Source organism: Panulirus ornatus, chromosome 18 (genome assembly GCF_036320965.1).
Source record: "Panulirus ornatus isolate Po-2019 chromosome 18, ASM3632096v1, whole genome shotgun sequence".
Classification (NCBI taxonomy): domain Eukaryota; kingdom Metazoa; phylum Arthropoda; class Malacostraca; order Decapoda; family Palinuridae; genus Panulirus; species Panulirus ornatus.
The window spans coordinates 48599207-48615495 of NC_092241.1; the positions used below are offsets into that span (position 1 = coordinate 48599207).

General features: G+C 41.2%; 1 protein-coding gene across 50 annotated transcripts in view; it reads right to left on the reverse strand.

Moving 5' to 3' along the window:
* Positions 1-16289, reverse strand: part of LOC139755057 (uncharacterized) — a 180179-nt gene that overhangs the window by 56411 nt on the left and 107479 nt on the right. Inside the window, exon 1 of one of the 50 annotated variants that reach the window (XM_071673105.1) lies at positions 13413-13779. The exons of 48 other annotated variants lie outside the window; for them this stretch is intronic. The gene's annotated coding sequence lies outside the window, so the exon portion shown is untranslated. Of the gene's footprint in view, positions 1-3037; positions 3059-13412; positions 13780-16289 lie in introns of those variants that run through there. One more of the 50 variants, XM_071673099.1, reaches the window with a different exon arrangement.

Here is a 16289-nt window from a genome sequence, read left to right on the forward strand (position 1 = left end):
TCCCCTCTCGCCACAAGACTTTCATTAACACAATACTTTAACGTGAGTGCTTCCCTCTGTGTAGCCATATAAAATGATAAACAATGATTTTGATAAAACGAAAACCATGAATTTTCTTTTCTGAGTGGATGGAAATTTGTATAATGCGTAGATTACACATCTTCGAGTGGCAGTTTCATGAGGTGTGGAATAATAAAGCTCTCTACAGTATACTCAGACATACAGCAGACCTTATAATGTTTCATTCGTCATTACATATCAAATCTTATGAATATCCAGAGAGGTCTTCACTAGATGCAACCATGTCTGATTTTCATGCTTTGTGATTTACTTTTCTCATTTTTTTGCCTGAACCTTAGTGGACATGCACTTATATTCTTTTTTTTTCGCAATAAGATTATTCGTTAATGGTTCTGTAATTCTTCAAGAGATGATTCGCAATAAGATTATTCGTTAATGGTTCTGTAATTCTTCAAGAGATGAACACATCATAATCTGTAGTTATGATTATTATTTCCCTGAAGCCTATTATAATCTTTGAGTTGGTTTATACCTGCTTGATACTAAGGGAAGAAATCGCACGTGGTATTTTCGCGAACCAAAGAAAAACATATATTGATGAGAACTTAGAATAATGGCCTCAGATGATAAACGTAAGTGGTGGTGAGGTTTGAAGGATAAGGCCTTCACCAGCGACCCCCATCCCCAAGATCTGTGGGTTATTCCTGGACCACCAGCTTACGTGTGCAGCAGACTAGTGTGTGGCAAGTGTAGACGAATGAGACAGTTACCGTCATTAGAAAAGATATAGGTCGTTAAGTTATAAGAAAATCAAAGAAAAAAAATGGAGGTAATAGTGAATAATGAGGAAGCTATAAATTCTTGCAGCAAATGGAGCAAACTAGTCTCATCAGCGTTCGTACAGGGCTGCACTTATCGACTTCACCAATGCAGCTATAATGAAAATAAAATAAGAACAAACTGTGGTAATGTAACAATGCCAAGACATTTCTTGGCATTGTTACATTCATGGACATTTCTTGCAAAAGGACCACATTAGCCTTAATGTTGGTAAAGGGAAGGCTTTACAAGACGACTTCGCATAAAACCAGCCATATCAGTTTGACAGACTCGTTCCCGTATATGGCTGATGTATGTCAGCGTTCCGTAAACCAGTAGTCAAGCCTAGTCTCTATAGCTCGTGATAAAAATGGCTATGTTATAGATACATCATTTTCTCTGATACAGATCACTAAGGACTTGACTTTTATACAAATCAGCACACAATCTGTGCGCATATCTAACCCAGGTGATGAATACAAATGAGTTATGTGATGATCATCTTCAGTGTTATAAAAAGGACGTCAGATGGCCGCGTGCCACCTTCTCTGGGAAACCCTGACATCAGCTAAGTTTATGACTTAATAATGGGGGATTTTGCACAACGGTCACCATCCAGCCCACCTACAATAACAATTGCAGATACAGTGTGTTTCTAGGACCTTGAGACACCTTATTTCATCAACCTATGATTGCAATGCAGTGGAATGTAACATTGACACGTAATGTCATCAAGATGTTCATCTACGACGAATATAACAAAAAGATAACTTGAGGTCTAAGTCGACAACGAGATTAAGGGGAATTAACCGTTTGTTGTATGTGCGTTTACTTGGCTTTAAAACTAGTGATTACTGCCAGAGTCACTGAGGCCGTCAACGTCTAATTAAGAAATCTTAATCACTTTTTAAATCATGATAGAGCAATACACGCTCCATATACTCCCTTTTATATTCCTTCTTAAATGAATTTACAACCAGAGTACTAAGATACCTACATAAGAATTACATAATAGTCAAACATTTTAAAGTATAAACCCTACAAGTAGCCAAATATGGTAAAATACGCTAGTTGCCCAAGAATAACTGAGAATGCAAAAGCTCTGTATAAGAGAAAAAAAAAGTCGAGCAAATCATAAGACGTTAATCAATTAATGTGAAAAAAAAAAAAAAATAGGGTGTAGGCCAACAAAACAGTGCAGCTGACGATCGCTACAGCATCTTGGCTTCCACCCAAGTCTGGTCGAGATATCCCCACCGCCACCTGCTTCATGGAACGTGTCATTAAAGCAAGGGTTAGGACATAACTCCTAAAACAGAGTCTCCACAGAAGTCGCCAGCATCTAACTGTCTTTGAAGTCAACAAGAAGGAGGACAACCTGTCACCGCTTAATGTTTCTTCGTCTGACGTGTAAAACAAAGTGATATACAACGAAATGCGTCGCATGAAACATCTGCTTTATCTAGGCGGTGATAACTTTTAGATACTGTTCACCTCCTGTTGAGCACTGAGTGGCAGCTAACAAGCACCCAGAGCGCTCAGATACAAGGAGATAAAGCGTTTTAACTGTGTGTAAGCGTCATTCAAGGAGACCTTCAACCACAGGGCTCGACGAAGTGTAAACACCGGGGTCGTGTTCTTACTTGGAGGAAAGGTCCTAGAATTCGGTCCTGAAATCTTCAAGTGAGACGTGCCAACAGTGTGCGTGCCCGTTCTGTAACTGTGTCCTATGAAAAATGACGAGTACTTAGTTGTTATTGTTACTTTGCGTGATTGTAGCTAATATTAACGCGATGTACACTTAGAGATGTCACTATACTACAGAACCCTTTGATATACGTCAGGATTAAGTCCCCGTAGGACACGAATTTAAACGAAGTGACGTGTTAAGATTTTATCCCCAACAAAGAATACTGTAATTAGCATGAGATACGTTTCTTGACACAAGTTGATACCGTTTGATATGCATAATAGTACCTCAGAGTCACAGCATATATGTATATGTAACACAAATCTATAACCAATCAGCCACATCCTTTCCATAGTGTCCACAGTATGGCATCTCTGCTGCAACCTCGTCACCTTTCTTGTCCCCTTACCAGGGTAAGCCAAGATGGCACGAATTGTCGACAGCTCTTTCTCCAATTTCTACTGGGCTTTATCACATCACTTTCGTGTTGAGAGTAATACTACTTACGTTGCCTCTTGCGAGCACTACACAACTTTCCACTAGCACTAGATTTTCCGTTCGTGGTTGTAAGATTATTGTGGATATAACACAACGCAGTATATCGGAACACGGAGCACTCAGACGTACAGCCACTACGAGCGTTGCTTACACACTAAGCGGGAGGAAGCACCTACCCAGCCAACGTGGAGGCTCTGCTTACGTCGGTCCCCTCTGCTTCCGTTCGAAAACATTGGTGCGAAACTATTCGACGTAGAGCGATTTAGTTTCCCCTAATACACTGACGGTGTATATGCGAAACGATGTATGAGTTAGAGACTTATAGCGAGGACCATTGTAGTTACAGAATGGGTATGGGTTCAGACGATGCAGAGAGGGGGAAAAAATGATATATAAAGCGGTGTCACTATATCTTGGTAACAAGAAAATAAGAACATTACGGTATCTGGTCGTGCAAAGTAAATAATGTATACCAAGAACGGGCCATTTTGTAGAATGTACTTATGCATAAACTCGGACTTAAAATTCAGCTATGCCTCAAAACTTCATGAAAAAAATCTAGACGCAAAACAGAGCCATAAGATGACTGCACGAATTCATTAACCCAAACGTGCAATGTTAACTATAGCATAACGGTTTTACTTTATACAACAAAAGCCCATATAAGCAAAATGAACCTATTAACTAAGCCTGAGATTAAGAATATACAACTTTCATCTTGCCCTAACTCACCTACGCTTCCCACGCCATATGACGGGAGTTACCTCAATAAGTACAAAAAAAAAAAAAGCATGCAAGAGCATCAACGGTCTTTCAGACGTTCTCTAACCATCACTGGGAATTCACCTAACAATTTGTGCAGAAGTTACTTGCACCATCTTGCCACCCTTACCTCCTGCTGCCGTAGACCCTCCCCCTCGTCCCCTAGTTGCGCTCCGCCACCATCACGTCATCAAGCCCATCCTAGCACATACACATCGCTACAAGAACAGCCTCATCCCAAACACTGTGAACGTTATATTAATAATCAGCAGACTCCCATCCCAGCGTTGGCGTAACCAGTGGAAAATTAGCGAACCCCCAACCCCTACGTTTTCTCTTGTTTTTCAGACACCACTAGGCTAAATTATTATCACTATTATTATCATTATCATCATCACTATTATTACCATTTAATTATCATTACTATTATTTATTCATTTATTTTTATTATTATCATTATCAAATACTATGGGTTACAATTATGCTCAAGTTGTTAAAATGACTGAGGCTTTCAGCACAGCAACGTGCGGGTATAAGCATCTATTGTCATCAGAATCAAGATTCTGAACAATCTTAAATCGTAATCGTTTAGATTTCGATTACTTTAACTAAGATGTAGTACTATTATATTATAATCTCTCAGCATAATAAGACTATATGTATGCAGTAACTTGTGCTGGTAGAGACGCCCTCACAACAGATTCAGATAACAAGTGTTTATTCTGAAGTGAAATGGGACGCTATGCACAGTGCATTGAGGTGCCTGTTTCAGTGATACAAGTTGCACTTGGCTGTGCAGGTATTTGCAGATAGCCTCATGTTAAAACTTTACAAGTTCAGTGGATAACACAAAAATACTGCAAATGCGTAATCAAACGAAACCGTTGACACACCCACGAGTATAGCTCCCCATCAGCGTTATCAACAGATCCAGAAAATGGAAAGAAATTTAATGAGAAAGTACTATTATAACAATTACCCTTGTGTGAAGCAGCGTCAAGGGTAAAATGCAAAATAGAATAAAGTAAATGAAACATGATAGTTGTTTCCCGCAGATTGTCAATACATAGGCTGCAGCTGAGAGGGTAAACTGAGCTGAACTTAAACGAGTCAGTCGAAAAATTTATCCGTGCAGTGATACAGAGCCTTAATCGTTGCAGACTTAAAGCAAGTCTGAGACAACCTTGCCACCTACATCAACACGAGTGATTCACAGACCTGATCTTATCCCTAACATGTCAGAAAATATTATGAACAATTCCATTTCTAATTCTATCTGCACCTTCAGTATTTTTCCAATATAACTATCTTCAGGCATGGTAAAAGTGCAATAAAACACAAAGATTGAGACATCTATACGTAATCTTAAATATCTACGACAACTATTATTCCTCCATGATGGCTACCATACTTTGTGCACACAACAGCATCCATTTACGTTACCGTTTCATCTAAGATAAATTAACACCTTGTCTGACTTAATCACTTGTGTATCATTAAAGCTTCTTGAGTGAGACGACTAACCATGCCATTTATTACTGCCACTGAAAACTACAACATAACCAACTTCACGAATAGACAGTAACACTACAGTACCATGGCTTTAGGATAATGATGCCTCCTCTTTCCTCGTACAGCTAGGCTTTGGATTCTCATCCTCCTTTTGTCTTTATCTCTCCCTACATCCTTTCCACGTCTATAAACACCTTAGGATGTATCATTAATCTTTATTCTTCTCTTACTCAATTTTCCTTACATCGATGATCAGGATGGGTACTTTATGAACCTTATTTTTCTAAGTTAGTTCAGGTATCGAGAATTTAGGATTGCGTCGATGGACGTGCACGAGCCATCCCTACACAGACAGCGCTCCTATCGCTTAGATATCCTAAGTTGTTTATGATGCTTCGTCATTCGGTCTCATGCATCGCCCTGAAAGGCGCCCAAAGTAACCTTTGTTGGTGCAACACGGAAACCATTAAATTGTTGATTTGCATGAGGGAAATTTATCAGCAGAAGTTCATGCAATGTGGAACGTCAGGTGCTACACACCACACAGGTAAATACACACAAACGTTCATCGCTTGTCATATTTGCCACTGCGTTTTCTGTTGCTTGCAAATTTCCTATATCTTTGTCTGGTGTGGATAGCAGCTAAATTTCCCTCGTTAACGTTATTCGATGTGATGAGCGATGTCATGAATGCATCACTGTTTTCCATTTTCCACAGAAAAAAATGTGGATTTGGAATTTTATATTTTTGAAAGCATAAAAGACACTCATTATGTATGCAATATAGACAAGAATAAGGGCTTGGCGCCAAGGGAAGCAAATTCTGCTTTTACTTCCATATCCCAGCACCACTAATATTCCGGGCAAATGGTCTGCTAAAAGTAGATTCATAAAGTGTTATTAGACTCTTTGGTCCCATTTTAAACAAGAAAGACAACTGTCATACAATTTGATGGTACAGCACTCATGAAATGATGAGTCTAGTGAAACTGGAACCACAGCTTGTGACAGTCGAGCGGGATTAAGTGCCTTTCATATCTTCCTTATCGATGATACAAGTTATCTTACAGCCTTTCAGTTTAATCATCATTTTCCTGAAACTGCCCATAGGTTGTATCTGAAAGCTTGCGAAGTACTGGTCTTGCAGCTACGTATCAAGTCTGCTTAAGTTACATCTACATCTTTGTTAATTCGATGGTACAATAATGTGTACACAAATGTGACCACTTCACTGATGAAAGCCTTGATGAGATTGTTATTCAGCGCTAAACAAATAAATGCCACTGCAGGAAATCACCATCATAGAATCAAGGCACTACTGAAATCATACCCTTATTCATTATTAATTATGGCACACACGCATTACATACATAATGGCAAATTGGTTTGCGAATATGAATTATTCGTACATCTCATACGTTGCCCCTTATATGAACAAGTGCCGGGTTACTTACCCAGCCATTTTTACTTATCTCCTCTCGGAATCCTTCCTTCTATTACCCTCAAGACTTTGCAGCAAGTACTTGTCTTTGCATAGCGTTATTTCTAAGATCTGACAATAATCTATGAAAACATAGATCCGTCAGTAAGGAAAAGTACGACGTCCTCAGTTTAAAACTTGTCAAGTTTCTGTTGCGCAACCATCATTTGGAAGCCAGGCGCATGGACCTTCTGAGTAAGAGTCAAGTCAATAATGCCCTGACTGGGTTTGTATACTGGACCACGCTGGATCTATTTTAGTATGTACCGAATGTAAGACTCAACTCTTCCAAAGTTTAGTTTCAACTGAATGTTACTGCTGTAGAGTTATGGAACATCCAGCCTTTGTAATGCTATATTTGTAACATTCCACTGAGTGTTTTCCTGCCATCACCGTGTGAAGGTTGTATTGCTTGTAGTGCGCACTATCTCCGAATAGAAACGGGTGTATCTAATTTTCAAAGCTACGCTAAGATGTTCTTTACAGACTCATTTTGATCCGGCATCGGTAGCTTCCAGTAGCTTATCGACTCACTTGACCCTTCTAGATTCCATAAGTTAGGGGCGTGCAGCGATACTCGGTGCCGCTACGAATAGCAACAATAACATTTTCAACGAACTTCGGAGAGCCGTTGGCTGGCGGATCAAGGGCGGAGCAGCTCGCCAAAGGTGGACCAATCACAGCGCAGGAAAATACAGTGACAGTTGCCAGAAGTGTATGTTAAGCAACGTCTCCACAAGGAAGAGTATTGGGATATCATCTCTCGTCCTGGTAAAATCTCAACGAAGGAGCAGAGGTCGAGTACTCTATGCTTTGATGGGCTAGCCACATTCCTCTCCTTGTTTATTCCTTGTTGAAAACTTTAAAGGACATATCGTTGTGTTTTACAACGGTTTTTGCAACCTTTCAGATTCTAACGTCCTTCCAATTCGTTGCACAAAATATCAAACAATTCACTGTAGACATTCAGTGCCTGATAAATCTTGATTATGTTATGTAACTAAACGATAAAATATATAACACGATGACAGAGGAGTAGAGTTACTTTACTACGTGGCAAGAATTCTGGCAAAAAAAAGATATTTATACTAACCCCGAAGTTCGGGTGGGTATGGTATCACTGCTATCTGCTCTTTAGGTCAGTTATATCAATTGTAAATTCTGGTATAATGTGATGTAATCTTACGCCCTAATCTAGGAAACATTCAGGATTCTTTGAGTATACCACGCAATTTTGTTATATCTTATTCGTAAAAGTTCCGTCTTTCTTGATTATCGAGGTGTGAACCAGATTATATGTTACAGAAGAGATTAGAATGATGCCACTTAATTTGTGGTCTCATATTTCGCAATATTTCATGTGCTTCCGAAATACTTCCACAAATGCGTTAATATGCTTTATGGAAAAGCTTCGTACACACGGAGAGAGAGAGAGAGAGAGAGAGAGAGAGAGAGAGAGAGAGAGAGAGAGAGAGAGAGAGAGAGAGAGAGAGAGAGAGAGAGAGAGATTTGTGAAGATATAAATTTTCAGAATATGTTCAGGAAACCCTCTTTATCAACGTGGTGCTGAGAACACTAATGAGTCAGAGGGGCTTGCTCTTATTTGTACGTACAGCACTATGGAAACAAAAGACATAAGATATGATACAACATTAAGACCAAGCGATCTTGCGGAGCTTTCAACTTGCACATGTAGTTGGAGAGGATGTCAGAGGTTGGATCATGGGCTGAACCATGGGCTATGAAGAAATCAGGGAAATGTCTGTGGCGCTGCACTATGGATATGGGGCTTTTGATCTCCGTGCATTATACACGACAGCTGGAGGGAAAACCCAACACAAAAAGGAGATACAAATGTGGTAGCTTTACAGAATCAAAAATTATCTATGGAAACTTATTCTGGGAATGGAATCTTTTAATAGAATCAACTATACGATTATACGAGGTTCTGCAAAATCTATGATTAGGCTAAAACATAGGTGGCACTGGCAGGGACTAGAGTGATGAGATAAAAAAAAAAACAAGGCAAGACCTGATAAAGTCAAAAACCATTATGCAGAGATGTACCATGAAAGTAGCACGGTAGCATTTGAAAGGTTTAAGAGCAAAAAATGAGTACAGACAGTTAAGGGAGGAGGAGCTTAGAAAGTTGAAAAACAAACAGCTGATAACTGAAGTGAGAATGCAAGTTGACCCACATGTTTATCAGGAGTAAACGGGCGGTTAAAGACCAAATGATAAGATCGAGGGATTTAGAGGTAAGTGTTGATGATGACTTAACAAACGAAGAAATTAATGTTAATGTGTGTTCACAATGGAGGACATAGTAGTTCCAACTACCAGTCAGATTGGGTGAAAATAGAGAACACAGGTCTGAAATTGTGGGAGTAGACATCAGTGGACTATTGAAAGATCTTGATTCATATAGTCGTATGGACCCAATGGAATGTCTCCATCTGTATCCACAGAGTGCGGAATCACTTAACTGGCCACTTAGATAACTAAAACAATCGTTGGAAGAGAGGTTCACAGAGTTAAGTGTTAAGAGGTGAGATCGGAGACAGAGTTGGGTGTGTATAACGTTAGAAAAAAAAAGATAATCAGAAAGCAGGTGATTCATTACTTTAGAAAAGAAACTAATCTTTATGAGAGGCAAAATGGGTTCAGAGGAGTGAGGTCGTGCGTGACAAATCTCTGCCTCTACGCCATAGTGAGATCTGGTTGAGATGAAAAGAAATGTAAGGGTGCATTGCGCGTTCCTGGACCGCCAGAAGGCAATGGACACTGTATCACACAAGAGGTTGCTAAAGAAAATCATAAGAAGGAAAGACAAAACAAAACGTATGCCAGAGGTGCCTCTCCGAAGTCAACTGGGGGTCATCACTAGTGTGTTGCATGGCTTGTTCTAAAGAAACATTGTTTTCCTTGGATTATAAAAGTGAACTGTCAGGAGGATTGAATTCACGACTGAATAATAATCATGTTTGTGGATGACTCTAAAGTCATGAGAGAAGTGAGAAATGACGGGATTGCATCAGCTTGCACGGGGAAGTTATAGACAAGACCCCGTCCTTGAAAACACTACAGGAAACGAGCGACATGAAATGGTGTGAGAAAGACCACTGCGAGGTGACACAGCGTCGAGTCTTCGTACGGAACAGCAATTGAGGAAAACTTTTAAGGACGCAAATAGTCTGTCCGTTAGCATTAAAAATGCATTTAAGTTTATAGATAAGGAAATGTTCAGCAGAATATATACAGCATACACCAGACTTAAGCCGGAGTATTTATCTCATGTTTGGCCACCACGCTTAAAACAACACATACATTCAACGGAAGACAACGCGGATGTTCCTTGAAATAAGGCAGCTGAGTTACAGGGAGACTTTGGAAGCTAAAATTGACCCCATGATGAAAGGAATGAGAGAAGACCTGATCACAACATTTAATTTTCTACATCCAACTGATAATATGGAAAGTGAATCGCTTTCTTTTTTTTTTTCTTTTCATCAGCAAAGATCAACAGAAGGTAATAAAACACTAAGCAAATATGTAAAGAAGTAATTCTGGATGAATGAAACATGTTACGTAAAAGACTGCGAGTACAAACGATATACAGAACCTCAAAAAGTTGTATAGATGGAAAAAAAAAAATCGAGTGTAGAACTCCACGTACCGCTCAAGTATTTGTTCTTTCACTACACTTCCGTTCTTTGCTGTCTACTTCTCTTCAGCTCTCTCTTATACACACAGAGCGTCTTCCTCTTAAAAGCTCATCCCGGACATATTCCTCAACGCTCAGAGCGTAGGGACCAAACCGCTTCGGAAGCTCCTTCATCAGGAAATGCTGTCACACACACTCTAAATTTCAAATTCTTGTCTGGAAAGAAGCTCCTAACCCCCTTGAGCTCGTGATTTAAGGGGGAAGTTTGAAGGGCGGAGGGGCTACCCCCACACAAAGAAAAAAAATAAATAAAAAGGCTAGGGCCGGCCTTGCATCTTACATGTACACAAGACAAGCGGGAAAAGTGACTGCCGTTTGTTCTGAATATCAAACCAGGTCGTGAATGGAGGCTGATTTTTCCCCCACGGTTTACATATGTTTGGTATACGACGACGTCTCTGTCCAATGCCAAAATGTTGAACCAAACCATTTTCTTGTAAACTTAATGCAAGGACAATACATCAGTCGCCTGTTTCCACCAATGTGCTTAGCAACTAAACGCCTAACTGCAATGGAATGCCGCTGTATTGACTACTACAATAATGGCTTTAGTAAGATCATGATAGTATAAGGATTATAGTGAAAACTTTTAACACCAGATTACCATGGGAAACTACACATTCCAGTACCAAACAGTGACGAAATACCTCTAAATATCGGTAAGTTTGAAGCCAGGGAAACAGGGAGGACAAGGCTTCTTTGTTTTTTATGTGTGTGTGTGTGTGTGTGTGTGTGTGTGAGAGAGAGAGAGAGAGAGAGAGAGAGGGAGTGCCATTGCCCTTACAGCCAATGTGCTTACTCCCCAGGTATTTCATTTTAGAAGCCTTGGGATAGGACAGCGCCCTATTTCATTTGATGATCTTAATCTATCATTTTTTTTCACCCCAACTTAACTACTTACTTCATCGCAGACTGACGGTTATGACACATGGAAAGCCCAATGAAAGATGACCAAAAATGAAAACGATAGATTGCTAATCAGTTTTTATGGATGTTGTCATCTACATTCTCCTCTCTCTCCATCTGTTCTGTAATGAAATTACTAAACACTGTCACTTCGTGACGACGGGAACAGCATATATGTAATTATTTTCAATGCCCCTTCCAAGTATTCTAAAGGCCCCTTTTGAAAATCATTCCCCCAACTGAAGATGTAGAAAAAAAAAAATGCCCTGGTTTAGGGACGTATACGCTGGTTTGTATGATAGAAACTTTGTCCGCTGTACGGCGTTATGCCAGATGTATAATACGCCTAGTTTCTAAGATAGCGAATAATTTTCTGCTCAAGAAATTTATCAATGATCAATGGTTCATGTTTTCACTAGGGCATAACTTCTTCAAGCATGTCATCAAATACTTGGTCCTCTGATATATTACCAAATATCCATCACTGGGGACCAATATTTACTAAATATTCATCATTCATCATCGCGCGTAAAAAAGAGAATAGGGGCACCACAGAAATAACTTATGGATTAGGAAGATTCCAGCAAACTTCCTGCACTTCGTCAAAAATATCAGTCGGGACAGCAACCATTAGAAAAAAAAATCTATTCGTATATATTACCATAAGAAATGAGTGAAAAGGGAGGGATACGAACATTGGAGAAAATAATAATCAACGTAAGTGATACAGAAATCAACAGATCCTGTGAAACTCTCAATTAACCTCCCCTGGCAGCTGAGATTCACAGCAGAGAAATTACTGACATGAGTGTGGTGAGGAGCTGCTGGGGACCTCATGCAGCAGTGACTGATTGACGGAGAGGTCTGGCTATGTCTCCACCAGCCGCCCGGCGGCGTGTCGTCCCATTGTTTACGTTTCAGGGGGTTGGCGCAATGCTGGTAAATTTCGACGAGATTATTGAAATTTTACGATAAATCCATGGTGCTACGGAAGGTTGGATGAAGTCTATCTTGGGTGTAAGGGAATGGCATGAGAGGTTTTCGTAAGCTATGTTCAGTTCAACAAGTTTTTCACTTCTTTTTGCGTTGATGGACCCGATAGTCTCCGTTCATATCCCTCCCCACTACCCTTCAGATCTCTATCCTACGGCCTGAATTACATATGTTCAGTGCAAGGAGCCCATTTATATACGTAGATTTCCTCCACATTCACTTTTTTTTTCTCTCCTGTGGTACCCCCAGAACATTTCTTTCACCAAAAAGCCTCGCCAACTTATCCGCACCAGAAGTAAAGTTTATGAATAAATCTTTCCTGTAAGGAAGGGCAGGTTGGGGTAAGGTGATGTCACCTCACATCAACACGACTGTTCTGTTCGTATGTTATGAACGCGCGAAGTAATATCACAGAGACATATTATCGATATCAGAATGGCCAATATGTAAGACCAGTTGCTGTTACCCGTATATGAAGGCATCTTTACACTGGAGTGGCGCTCAGTCGTGCTGGACGTTTGCGTCTCATACTAGTTAGCCATCGATGAACTGCCCCTTAGCGAGCCATAAAACGACGTAAATAGATCTAAAAAAAAAAAAAAGTAACCTTTTCCTGTATTACATTTCTGCTGAACGAAAATACGAATGGCATAAGACATCGCTATGTGGTACTGCAGAGTTCTCGAAAGCACCAATAACATCCCTCCTGAATCATATTTCTAAATGACCTGTTGTATGAAGAGTAGTAGGAAAACCCCATAACCTGACCTCTCACCGCGAACCCTAACGTCAGGCCCCGGGCGCGCCCATGGTTTTCCTCAACAAATCCCAGAAGGTCCATGACCCAGCCAGCCAGCCACAGTGTCACACAGCAAAGTTCTTCCGGATCCGGTAGCTTAGGTATTAGGGAAATACTGTTATGCGATTGTGTCACACCGAAGGTGAGTAAGCAGCATCAAAACGGCATTCTCAGTGTCCGGATATGACTATTTGTCCATCACACTTACCTATTCTAGAAAAAAAGGAAAAGATACACGATTCGCGTTTTCTCAGCAATCAGTTCTCGCTGTTTCACTTCTTTCTCAACAAGAGACGGGGTTCGCTCTCGTTTCTAAGCTGTTTTCACAGTACTTGGAGGGTATTCACAAATCACTATTTTCACTCAGTCATTCACTTCTTCTACGTCCTCATTTAAAAATGTTTCAGTTATCTTTAGCCCTCACTATCTTTTCACTGTTCTCGGTCATCACACTACTGCATGTAGACTACAGTATCAAGCAGAAGCAGCAGCAGTGTACGAGGGACAGTACCACGTCCAAAGCTTCACTGTTCTCTCACACGACTGTCTCACTTGCCGAGGAGAGCGTCAACTGGCACCTTAGAGGACATATGACCTACTAACATCGAGGTAACAAGTGCCAGATGCCTGACTGTCTGCCTGGCACACATCGCTCGCTCCCAGGCACTACCGGGAGCCCCATATCATTACGTATCGAGTCTAAACCCTCCATGAATTTCTGGCATTTTTTTTCCTACGTACTTTTATTTAGATGTTGTTTTTGTACCCTGGTTCTGGCGGGCGACAAAGACGTATCACGTAACAAGTGACACATCCTAGTGAAACCAGTTTCATTTTCATATAGCATGGATTTAAGAATGGATTATACATTTTTCCCTTTCGTATCAACGGAGAAGATGTTGTTCCTACGAGCTCTTAAAGTTATCTAAGGATGTTCTGTCGTGAGGGACACTGTAACACATGCGAGGAAGAGTACCCGGTTCAGAATTGAACCTCACTCATGCCATGTCGGGCCCGTGAAGTGTATGAAACAGGCCCAGACAAAACATAGCCGACGCCAACACAAAATAGCCTGAATACGGAACACTAATCATTCAAGTGTCAGAACGGAGACACACTCTACTTACGGCGAAATGTCAGGAAGGCGGCTGACACTAGTAGTGACGCTGGCATGCGTCAGGACGGTAGCCTATATGCGTCAGGATGGTGGCTCAACGGGACAGTGGTGGTGGTGGTGCTGAGCGAACACGGTGAGCGTTAGCTGACTCCCGAACACTTGAGCGAATACGGTGAGCGTTAGCTGACTCCCGAACACCTGAGCGAATACGGTGAGTGTTAGCTGACTCCCGAACACCATGCTGTCCCTCAACTACCAGTGTCTCACTACGGCGGTTGGGTGAGTTGGCTGAGCCTCTCTCTGGCTTCCTGCGTCACGAGACGATGACCCTAAGGAAACATCCAGAGCAGGCCAGCCTGCCTGAGGGCTGGCTACTGCTGCTGCTGCTAGCGCTCTAACGACTGTAGTTCAGTGGGTCATGAGGCCGAACTGCCGTCCTCTTGAGGTCCGCCGTTCAAAAAGAAAAAAGAAAAAAAAAAAAGGGAATTGCCAGAAGCGACTGCGAGAGGAGTGACCGTCCCGATATGTCGCGAGTGTAATAATATTTACACAGATAAAATCGTAGTATATTACGGTACGCAGGTACGGTTAAGCAGCTGAACGTACAAAGTATTTTTTCCGATGGGAAGTTTAGATTAACTGCTCCACTGTGTTTCTGGCGTGGCACTATACGTATTTTTGATGGCGCGTCCATCCAGTCCTTCATGAAAATGTAAGATACATTTTTACCAAATAGTGTTACTAGTTGTGAGTTGTCAGTGTTGTTCTCACGATACGTCAACATGCTTAGGGTATTACTCACTCATCCCTGTGTCAACGAAGTACGTCTAGAGCACCGGAGTGATGGTGGTGGTGTTGATCTTCACATTTCCCCAGTTAATCTTATGAGCAACAGTGGTGGTGGTGGTGTTGATCTTCACAACATTTCCCCTGTTATTCTTCTGAGCAACAGTGGTGGTGGTGGTGGTGTTGATCTTCACATTTCCCCAGTTAATCTTCTGAGCAACAGTGGTGGTGGTGGTGTTGATCTTCACAACATTTCCCCTGTTATTCTTCTGAGCAACAGTGGTGGTGGTGGTGGTGTTGATCTTCACAGCATTTCCCCAGTTAATCTTCTGAGCAACAGTGGTGGTGGTGGTGTTGATCTTCACAGCATTTCCCCTGTTATTCTTCTGAGCAACAGAGGTGGTGGTGGTGTTGATCTTCACATTTCCCACAATTGATCTTCTGAGCAACAGTGGTGGTGGTGGTGTTGATCTTCACAACATTTCCCCAACTAATCTTATGAGCAACAGCTTGACGACCCTTGGTCACGGAGGTACGACCCCCTGAACACAACGACACGAACCCTTACGTACGACGATGGATCGTCTGCCTTGGTTACGACGGTGCGACCCCCCCCCCCCCCTGAACACAACGACACGAACTTCACGTTCGACGATGGATCGTCTGGCCTTCGATGTGACCCTTAAGGATCCTCATATCATCCAGTGTCCTTCAAGCCAGTCAAGAACTGTGCTTTGATCATATGTTATAACTCCACAATTCGATAACGAATCCTCATGTGGATATAGCAGCCAATGAGCATGGCCACTTGAATTGATGGAGAACAGATGCAAACCTTTTACCCAGAGGTCATGAAAGACTGTTAAACACGGGTGTGATGTAAAGCAGGGAATCGTGAAATTACTGGCTTCGAAGCACTCAAAGCAAAGATGTGTGCGCCAAGATCTCCAGGGAATCCATAAATACTAGGTTTTTCGTCCCTCAGTCAGGGTGCCCAGCGACGAGGCTGATTTGCTGTGCTCCGTTGCATGTACTTGATTCAGCATTTATTTATCACGTTATCCTGTTATATATATATATATATATATATATATATATATATATATATATATATATATATATATATATATATATATATATAGGCACTCGTTCTTACTGCCACTCTGAAAATTAAGCATCATG